The sequence below is a fragment of the Crassostrea angulata genome, chromosome 2 (assembly GCF_025612915.1).
Source record: "Crassostrea angulata isolate pt1a10 chromosome 2, ASM2561291v2, whole genome shotgun sequence".
Taxonomy (NCBI): Eukaryota; Metazoa; Mollusca; class Bivalvia; order Ostreida; family Ostreidae; genus Magallana; species Magallana angulata.
The window spans coordinates 18,338,710-18,348,222 of NC_069112.1; the positions used below are offsets into that span (position 1 = coordinate 18,338,710).

The 9,513-nt window shown below is 32.9% G+C and overlaps 1 long non-coding RNA gene across 1 annotated transcript; it reads left to right on the plus strand.

The window, feature by feature from the left end:
- The first annotated feature begins 443 nt into the window (after positions 1-443).
- Positions 444-8,904, plus strand: LOC128170414 (uncharacterized). The gene is made up of 3 exons (XR_008241830.1): positions 444-744; positions 3,317-3,470; positions 8,155-8,904. It is a non-coding gene; the product is annotated as an uncharacterized LOC128170414 (long non-coding RNA).
- Positions 8,905-9,513: the final 609 nt, after the last annotated feature.

The following is a 9,513-nucleotide window of genomic DNA, read 5'->3' on the forward strand; positions in this document are numbered from 1 at the left end:
AAAGAAGTCCCCAATTTGGTAACCTCCAACACCTGTCCCCGTTTGACACCGTACACATGAATGTGTGTGTGTGTGTGTGTGTGTGTGTGTGTGTGTGTGTGTGTGTGTGTGTGTGTGTGTGTGTGTGTGTGTGTGTGTGTGTGTGTGTGTGTGTGTGTGTGTGTGTGTGTGTGTGTGTGTGTGTGTGTGTGTGTGTGTGTGTGTGTGTGTGTGTGTGTGTGTGTGTGTGTGTGTGTGTGTGTGTGTGTGTGTGTGTGTGTGTGTGTGTGTGTGTGTGTGTGTGTGTGTGTGTGTGTGTGTGTGTGTGTGTGTGTGTGTGTGTGTGTGTGTGTGTGTGTGTGTGTGTGTGTGTGTGTGTGTGTGTGTGTGTGTGTGTGTGTGTGTGTGTGTGTGTGTGTGTGTGTGTGTGTGTGTGTGTGTGTGTGTGTGTGTGTGTGTGTGTGTGTTGGTTTTACCGATGCTCCGAGGACGCGAGTGTATAAAAACACCTTTACTCCGAGGACGTAAATTTCTCCCGAGGACTTTTTTCGGGTCCTCGGAAAGATTCTGTCCCAATCAACTCAAAATGACGAAATATATCATGTGGTGAAATTTGGTGAAAGTCCTCAGAAGGTCGGTAAAATGTGAATGTGCGTTTCCCGGTCACACAGTTTTATCGGACGCCATAACACACACTTGTTGTTTTCGATGCGCGCGCATCTCGGCGGCGGAAGTGATGATCAATCAAGATCTCTGGAGGTCGTAGTAAGTATTTACAATATTTTTATATAATATAGATTGTTTTATCAATGGTTTAAGAAGCGAAAGTGATAATTAACAATAGTTAGAATATTCTTATACATGTTTAGTTGTAATTCAAACGCGGGGGTGTTAAGGAAGCATATGGAATCTGAGTTACATGTAATTCAGTGAAATCACAAATCTTAGTTATTATGTACATATTTAAATATCTAAGCAACGAAACGGAGATCAAAAACAAATAAAAAATACTGAAGACAATTTTTTTTCCAGAAATTAGTTTGTATTACGTAGATTTACACATTGATGACGTCATGACTAAAAGTTGAATGTCGTGTGAATTTGATCGAAAAACATTGTAAACATATTCAAAATATAACTAATCTAAGAACTCTAATAAAGTATTGTGGTGTGATTTATTGAGAATTGAACATAAGAATACTTTGGGAGATGTTAGTTTTATCAATCATTCGCTAAAAGGTATGTAAATTTGCTTTTATTTCTCGGCCAGGCTTTCCTCTGTCGTTGTTTACGATATAAAAATCCGACTAGAACAACACTACCCCGTATATATTGAACTTGAAATTTTATACGTATCGTTAGTTTGATCAATGCTTAAATAGAAAATAGCTAGAATCCCATGTTGTGTGTTGTTTTGATGCAATTTGCCGTTTTCCGTGCAAACTATAAAAAAGTTGGGAAGGTTTTTCGAGAACCGGATAAATAACTTTTTAATAAGGAAGAACATAGAATTCTAGCAGGGGTTTTGATTAAACTAAGATGTTTTGCTTTCACTTGTTATGTTTATTTTATTTTTGAAACCGCGGGGTAGTGTTGTTCTATCTCATTTTATGTTAAGGAATATACGTAAGCTATTTATAGTTGTCACGTGATAATGCACCAATGTGGCAGTTATGTACAACCCGATTTTATTGCACTGACATCTATTTTAAAGGATAATACTAAGTGTTTGATCTTATTCAAAATAATTATTAAATTTCACGATTTTGAATATAACAGTCAAAATAAGACGCTAAATTGCCCATATGCTTCCTTAACACCCCCGCGAACGTAAACAAATCCAAATGAAATGTTTTGAAACCTACATACTCTCTATGATTATATTGATCTATAGTTTCATTGTGCTTAGTCTATCGTTTAAAATCTTTTTATCCAGTTCAAATTCTTTATTCGATTAGATTTGTATATACCATACAAAGTATTTCTTTATTTTTTTAATTACAAAACACTAATTCCATAATTTCAGTTACAAAACGAGAGAAAATGTGCTGTTTGAAGGGCATGGTCATTACATTAGCCAACTATTTTCATATTTTGATGTTTAGAATACTTCTTTGAGGAGTTTTCATAGCCAGCAAAAAATTGATTCACTCGTCGGATTATAAAGTGATAGAGAGCTCACAAATCCTAGTTATATAAACATATATCAAGCCATGATTTCGGTTACATATTAAACGCCGAGTTCAAAATGTAATTATTTTTTAAACAAATTCTACTGTATCAAACCCTGATAACTGTTAATTTGTGTTAAAAACGAAACAGCAAAGATAAAACAGAGTTAGAAACAGAATATTAACTGGATTATTTAACAAAAGATCTGACATCTACCCTCCTGCCCCTCCCCCCTGAATAAATAAATAATAAAACACTATCATACTGTGACTGATATTGTACCAGAAAATAATATACAAACATGTTCATTTATTTTAATATCATTAATAATTAATATAAAGGCATTAATATTTATTTGTTTTCAGAAACTATAGAATTTATCAATTATAGTGAAAAACATGTGCTTTTTTAAACTTTAGTTAGTATCATGAATTCTAACGCATCTCAAAGAAATATTGGTCATATAAAATCCTTAAAGCTGCTTTGTCCATTTTTTTGGTTTTTACAGTATCAAATAATTTTTCATACAAACCAATTATCTTAGAAAGTTATGCACTTTCTCCTATTTACACCAGCAGAGTCGGTCTCCTTTCAAAGTTAGAAATATTCAAAGTAAAAAAATTAATTTCTTTTTGGGCAAATGAAAACACAAACCAAAATGCATCATGGGAATGTTTAGAAAACGGAACCGTTTAATTTACTAATTTTACAAACTAATTTCACAATATTTTTTAATACATGTAGATATATTTATATTCATTTATTTATTTAAAATTTAGCCTATTGTAGTTGTAAACTGTGGCTATCATTCATGTGCGTCGCGGATCTACAGTGAATCAGGGGTCCCCTCTCTACCTCTGGAAATTTCTGCATTTTAATTGAATTTTACTCTTTTACTCCCACTGCACAAAAAAAATTCTCTTACACCCCTGATTGTGGAAAAATGCAGGGTCCGTGCATGGCTCGATAGTTTGTCAGCCCGAATTTTCGCGAATCTTTTAACAAACATTCGTTTTAACATAATGCTATTAAGTATAAGATTTACATCTATGTAAATGTCAAGATATATATTGTGAATTAATGGCGAGTTGATTATTATATCAATCCCCATGTTTGTTTACATATCGGAAACATCCCTAGTACGAATTAATTTTTTTTTCGTCAGAAACGCCGCCACTGTCCAGCGGGAGAGAAAACTGTCAGTTGACCATAGCATCACAAGTTACTGTGGATTCTGGTTATTTTAAAAGTGAAAATCATGAAGAACTTTCGTGTATTATTTAGAGATGGAGGACGGGTGCCATGTTTACATTCGCAACGTAAGTAGGTCAGACTCGGTCAGATTACAATATTCAGCTGTTACACATACTTGATACTATATGATATTTGTTAATCAGCTGTTCAAGTTCCTGCATTTTTTACTAGGGAATAACAGTTAATATAATATATTCCATGTTGAACTGTGCAAGACGAACTTCTACACATGCATGATCTATGAGTAATGTAATTGCAGGTTTTGGTAAATGTGAAATTAAGAAATACCGGTAAACAGAATGAATTTAAACATTTTCCAATCATGAATTAACTTTATCCATAAACAGGTTAGCATATCTCAACCTCAAGGCTTAATATTTTAGACCTAAATCATATTTGATAGAAGATGTCTGTGTATAAAACATGATTTTTTATGCTTTGAACATGTTGAACAGCTGTTGAACATGGGTGAGGCAATTTATACATATACTGGCGTGTGACCAGTTCTCGCCGAGTACCATTTCTCGCCAGTACATTGTGACGTCATTTTATCAACACATAAAATTATAGACGAAAAATGACATCACAATGTACTGGCGAGAAATGGTACTCGACGAGAACTGGTTGCACGCCAGTACTTGTTTTAAAATACTGTCAGATTTTCCTTCTTGGCAAGAGTCAATGATTAATTATGTCAGCTGCTCACTAGACTCAGTCGGCTGGTCACTTAAAGGCCGAACATTTTACAAACGCTCCCTTTTTTACCTGTACAAACTTCAAAATAATGCCGCTTGTCAATCAAGTTTGAAGCAATCGCACCCATGAAGTTTGATTGCAGTGATCGTCCGAGCGTGATCTGGCCAGGTCCAGGTCCGTGGATTTCTGTTTACTAGCAATTTACAACGTCATCTTTGATATCTTCCGTCACATATAAATTTTTTACATAACTGGTATTATCATTGTTTTAAAAAAAATAATTATTCAGTAATTGAATGAAAATACAAAATTTATATTTGAATCATGCTGAATGTATATTACCTAATAAATTCCACAAAGATGAATGAGCAGCCCAAAACATATAAAGTTTCTTTTTTAAAACAAACTTATGAGCTATTAAAGCTGTATTTACTGGTAACACACTCAACTGGTCACTCGAGTATCCAATGCAGAAAAAATGAAATTCCAATATCATTTTTTTAATTAAAGAAAGTAAACATATTCTAAAGCAACATTGTCTAATGATGTTGTCCATACTTAACACCTCTGACATATATACATTTATATACATATATATAGCATTCCTTATTTCAACCTTTTTATATAAAATCTTGTTTCATTGGTAACAAATAAATTGGCGAACTAATTGTACCTATCTGAAAGGTTTATATGATACAACTGTAACTAAAGATTTTTATAATGGCAAATGACTTGATCCCTATTAAATGATAAATGAACATTATATAGAGCCTGTTTGGGAGGGTAGCAGCAGAGAGAGAGAGAAGAGAGAGATATTTAAATTATCTTAGTCAATGACCCAATTGTTATTATTAGTCAGCCCGCAGGCTGACTAATTAAGTTAGGATGAAACTTCAATTGCGCTTGCTTAAATTGGTATTCTGGGAAGGAATTATATAGACAGTTCGTGTTAGAGAAATTCGAAGAAGTTATGAAACTGGTCAGTTTCCAGGTCAAATTGCGCATCGGAAGACTGCCAATGGGAATTGTCTGCAGCCACAGTCCAGACTCCGTGTACCGTATATTTCCCGACCTCGTAGTGAGATTGGAAAGTAAATATATTGGTAGTGGTTTGCGACGAGACCATGAAATTCATAGAGCTATGTTTGCAATGTGACAACTTTAAGCATTAAGTAGGTGCGCAGTCATACATTGCATTTTCACCACTACACGCTTATCTCCTCACCTACATGTACAGCCATATAAAAATAAAGGTGCAAACTAAAAGTGAACCTGCATATTATTATTGTTCTGGAAACTATTTATCTTGTATTTTAATAGATTGTGTATTCTCTTTGGACCTAAAAAATAAAAATTCCGCTGGCTGACTTTCTTAGCTATTTAAAAAGCTTACCTTGTTTCAGGATTAAATTATCCAAATTATACTACTGATAGTCATAAAGGTCTTTAAATTCTATTTGTTATTATAAAAATTCCATAGTTATAACTAGCATTTGGTATTTTCATTTTTCTGTGTTACTCATTTTTCATCTAACACTGTATTTTGTGCAGATATTGTAAAGGAATCATTAAAATAAATATAAAATGATTACAAGAAAGGTACGTAATTATATAAGACGTTCATGTGATTTAAACAGTATATCATGTCCGATATCAAATCAGATGATCTCAGTTGGATGCTATTTCTAAACAATAAAATGTTTTCTTTGGTGCTGAGTCATGTGGATACAATACCCGCAACGTTATTTTTTACAAGATTAACAGACGGATAGTATTCACGCATAATAGATTCTGAATAGGATTATAATGCACGGTAGAACAGTATATACTCGCATGATACGATTGGATTGATTCATGATAGAAAAAGATAAAATTAATGATGTTCATAATTGCTTCAAATGCTCTTCACAATATACCTTATAATTACTGTACAGAATTTTATTTACATTTATTGAGTTGTTAATCCTAGCTGCGTCATTTATAGAATATACAAACATAACAAGTTAAAATTTATTAAGGAAAAATATGAGCTTAAATGATCAATAATTTATCAATATTGGTAACATTGTTTTCATTACCAAACACCCCAGCCAATCACCGCAAACATATCTCATCTCGACATCAAATCACATGGAAAATAGCAGGTTTATTTAAGTAAACAACCTCTGATCCTCAGCAATATGTTCGATAACTCTTAATTATCCGGATTTCTTTTATTTGTACCATAAATCTGACTTTTTTTACACACAATGTTAATTAGTATTCAACTAGTGGGCTAGTATAACCATTAGTCACACAACTAAATGCTTCATGGCGTAGTGGATCCACGGAGCACTTCCACTAATATACATGTACATGCATGCCACTGATGCACCAGTACTTTTTTTGAGCTCAACTTTTTTCTTTATTTTATTATATCCATCATACTAGGCAAATTTGCAATAACTTTGTAAAATGCATGGACACCATCTAAAAATTCATTTTATTTCATTTATAAAGGTTGATAGAAAAATATCATTGTTATGATATGAAAAAAATACTTTGAGGCTGACGATCTTAGAACCTTAAAATGAAACTCTTGTTTTAGATAAGTATAAAATCGTTTATAAGTACCTTCTTTTTGTAAAAAGAATGCATCAAATAACGATCGAATTGTATTACATACAAGTTAATGCTTACTGATCAGTTATACACTGCGTACGATTTGATATATTCAACCTATAGGTAAATATGTTACCTTGTTCCTAAGAACTTTGATTGCTAACATTAATCTTTCATTTCCATTGCTTAAAATGTGATTTACATGTAATATTTTATTTTATTTTAGTCTAAAGAATTTAGAAATTAGTATGATATAATGCTGGATTGTATATTGTATATTAATTGTTTGATAACTTATCGTATACGGTGCACTGAACGACTTGTAACTTCAAAGTAAAGTACTTGCATGTAAAATGGTACCAAAGGTTTAACGCGATCGAATAAATGGAAAAACTGTTAGAATTGAACAATATATAAACCTGATAAGATTAACACACGATAGGATACTAGGATTAACGCACGGTTGAAGGTTATATATACGAACGATACAATAGGATTGATAAACTGTACAGGATAGGATAAGACAGGATAGGATTGTAAAAAAATATGTTGCAGGTACTGTGTGAAAGTTATAACACAGCCTAGCATTGCTGATAAAAAACACAACTTGCCTTAACATGTATTTTTTTTTCTGCAACGCTAGATACCTTCATAGCCAGAATGAAGCACCAAAGAAAGCAATAAATCGTTTAGATAAAATATACCTACAGTTGAACTTCGATATCTCGAACACTGATATCTCAAAACAATTATGGATATGTCGAAGTGATTTGTAAATCACAACCACTTATTTTTTTAAGTGTGTTACCCTCGATATCTCGAATACTCGGATATCTCAAAGTTTTTAAACAGTCCCATCTAGTTAGAGATAACGAAGTGTGACTGCATTTACTTGCAATGAAAATTAAGGTAAAAAAGTTTATTGTCTCTTGAGACAGTAACTATATCCTGAGGTGAAGCCATGGGAAATAAGTTCTGTCAAGGGGGACAATATTAACTCGCTATTGTCTGAATATAGTCGGTAAATACTGTAGATATCTTGTTATACATTGTACCAAAGAAAACTTTATTTGTTGGTGATGCAGATTTTCTTGATGGTAAACAAATTAGAGTCAATCAACAGACTTTGAATTTAACATAGCAACTGGGTTTACAACAGAGGTGTTCTGAGATTAAAAATGAGGGAAATCAAATGCTGCCAGTGAATGGTTTCTATGACTTTTCACATTGGGCAGATAGCAAAGAAACTATTTTACAGTTATTGAGTAGCATATGTTTATTCTTGTGATGCATGACACATGAATATATAAACACTTGATCCAGGGCATACTCACAGTACTGCCTATACATATTGCTTTTTGTTGGAGATCATTCATATAAAGTAATATAATTGTAATTTTATTATCTAGATACCGAGTATTAAAAAAAAACACTTTTCAATTTATTTTTTAGGAACATAAGCAGACCAGTCTATTTGTTTTCTGGGGGATATGACGATAGGACCATATCTATAGTTGTGTGATGGGAGGTGAATTTCATCATGACCTGATGATGGAAGAAGTATAATTGACAGAGTATCATGGAATCCTTGTAACCAACCTTTTCTTGTTGATGTGGATTTTTTAAATTAAGGAAACTGACTAAAAAAATGACATGCTGAAGGATCAAGAAAATGATTCCAATAAAAGAACTAAAAAGCCATTTCACCAGTTAAAAGTGTGGATGATATTCAGTGTGTTCAAAAAGTTGAATATATATATACACAAAAATGCATTGATTAGGATGCAAATTTGATACAGATTTAAGAATCATACAGTGTCAAGATTCATCAATAGTGTGAAACAATTTATCAATAATATGGCAACATGCGACTGATATTGGATTAGACATCAACTTATGAGGTACGTATTTTATATATATATTTTAACGTGTTTAATATGCCATTTTAGTTAAATTGATCAAGGTAGCTAGCTTGCTTAATTGGTAACGTTACATTAATTTATTAAGATTTAATCTAAAAAGTACGTAGCAAATTCATACAGGTTCATTTTTGGTACACGCAATTATTTGCAAGTTGTATATTTAAGAAGTTTCTACCCCTGATATTAGTCTAAGATTGACAAATGGGCAAAAAAATATGTAATATACTTGATGAAAAATTATGATTTAAAAATTTTGATTACCGAATTCAGTAAATATGAACAAAAGTCACAATCTGCAGTTCACAAGCCTGCAGATACATGTACTTTAAAATGTTTAACCACTGAGCTACATTGATGCACCAGACATGCTTGAATGCTGAATCTGAGCCATTACTAAGGTTTCAGATGCTGGATGAGGTTAAGATTTGTAGAGCAGGTGCAGGTGCCCTTTGATAGCCATTTCTAAGTTACTACTGGTTCTAACTTCACCAAACTTGTATGGATGGTGTGTCTTATACATGTAATACTGATGCATCTGACAGGCTTGAATGCTGAATCTGAGCCTTAGTTTTGGATGCTGGAGGAGATTAATTTTTAATAGCTGGTTAAAGTTTTTGGATCAGGTGCCCTCTGATGATTTTATCTTAGTTATTACTGCTCCTAACTTCACCAAACTTAAATCATATGGATGATGGGTCTTATGATACTGATGCACCTGACAGCCTTAAATGCTGAATCTGAGCCATATATATAGGTTTCAGATGCAGGATGAGGTTTAGTTTTTGGAACAGATCACATTTTTTATAGATAATAGCTTGCATAGTTGATTTAACTATTAATATAAATGTATCGCAGAGGATTAGCAGCCTTATCTCCAGCCTTATCTCTA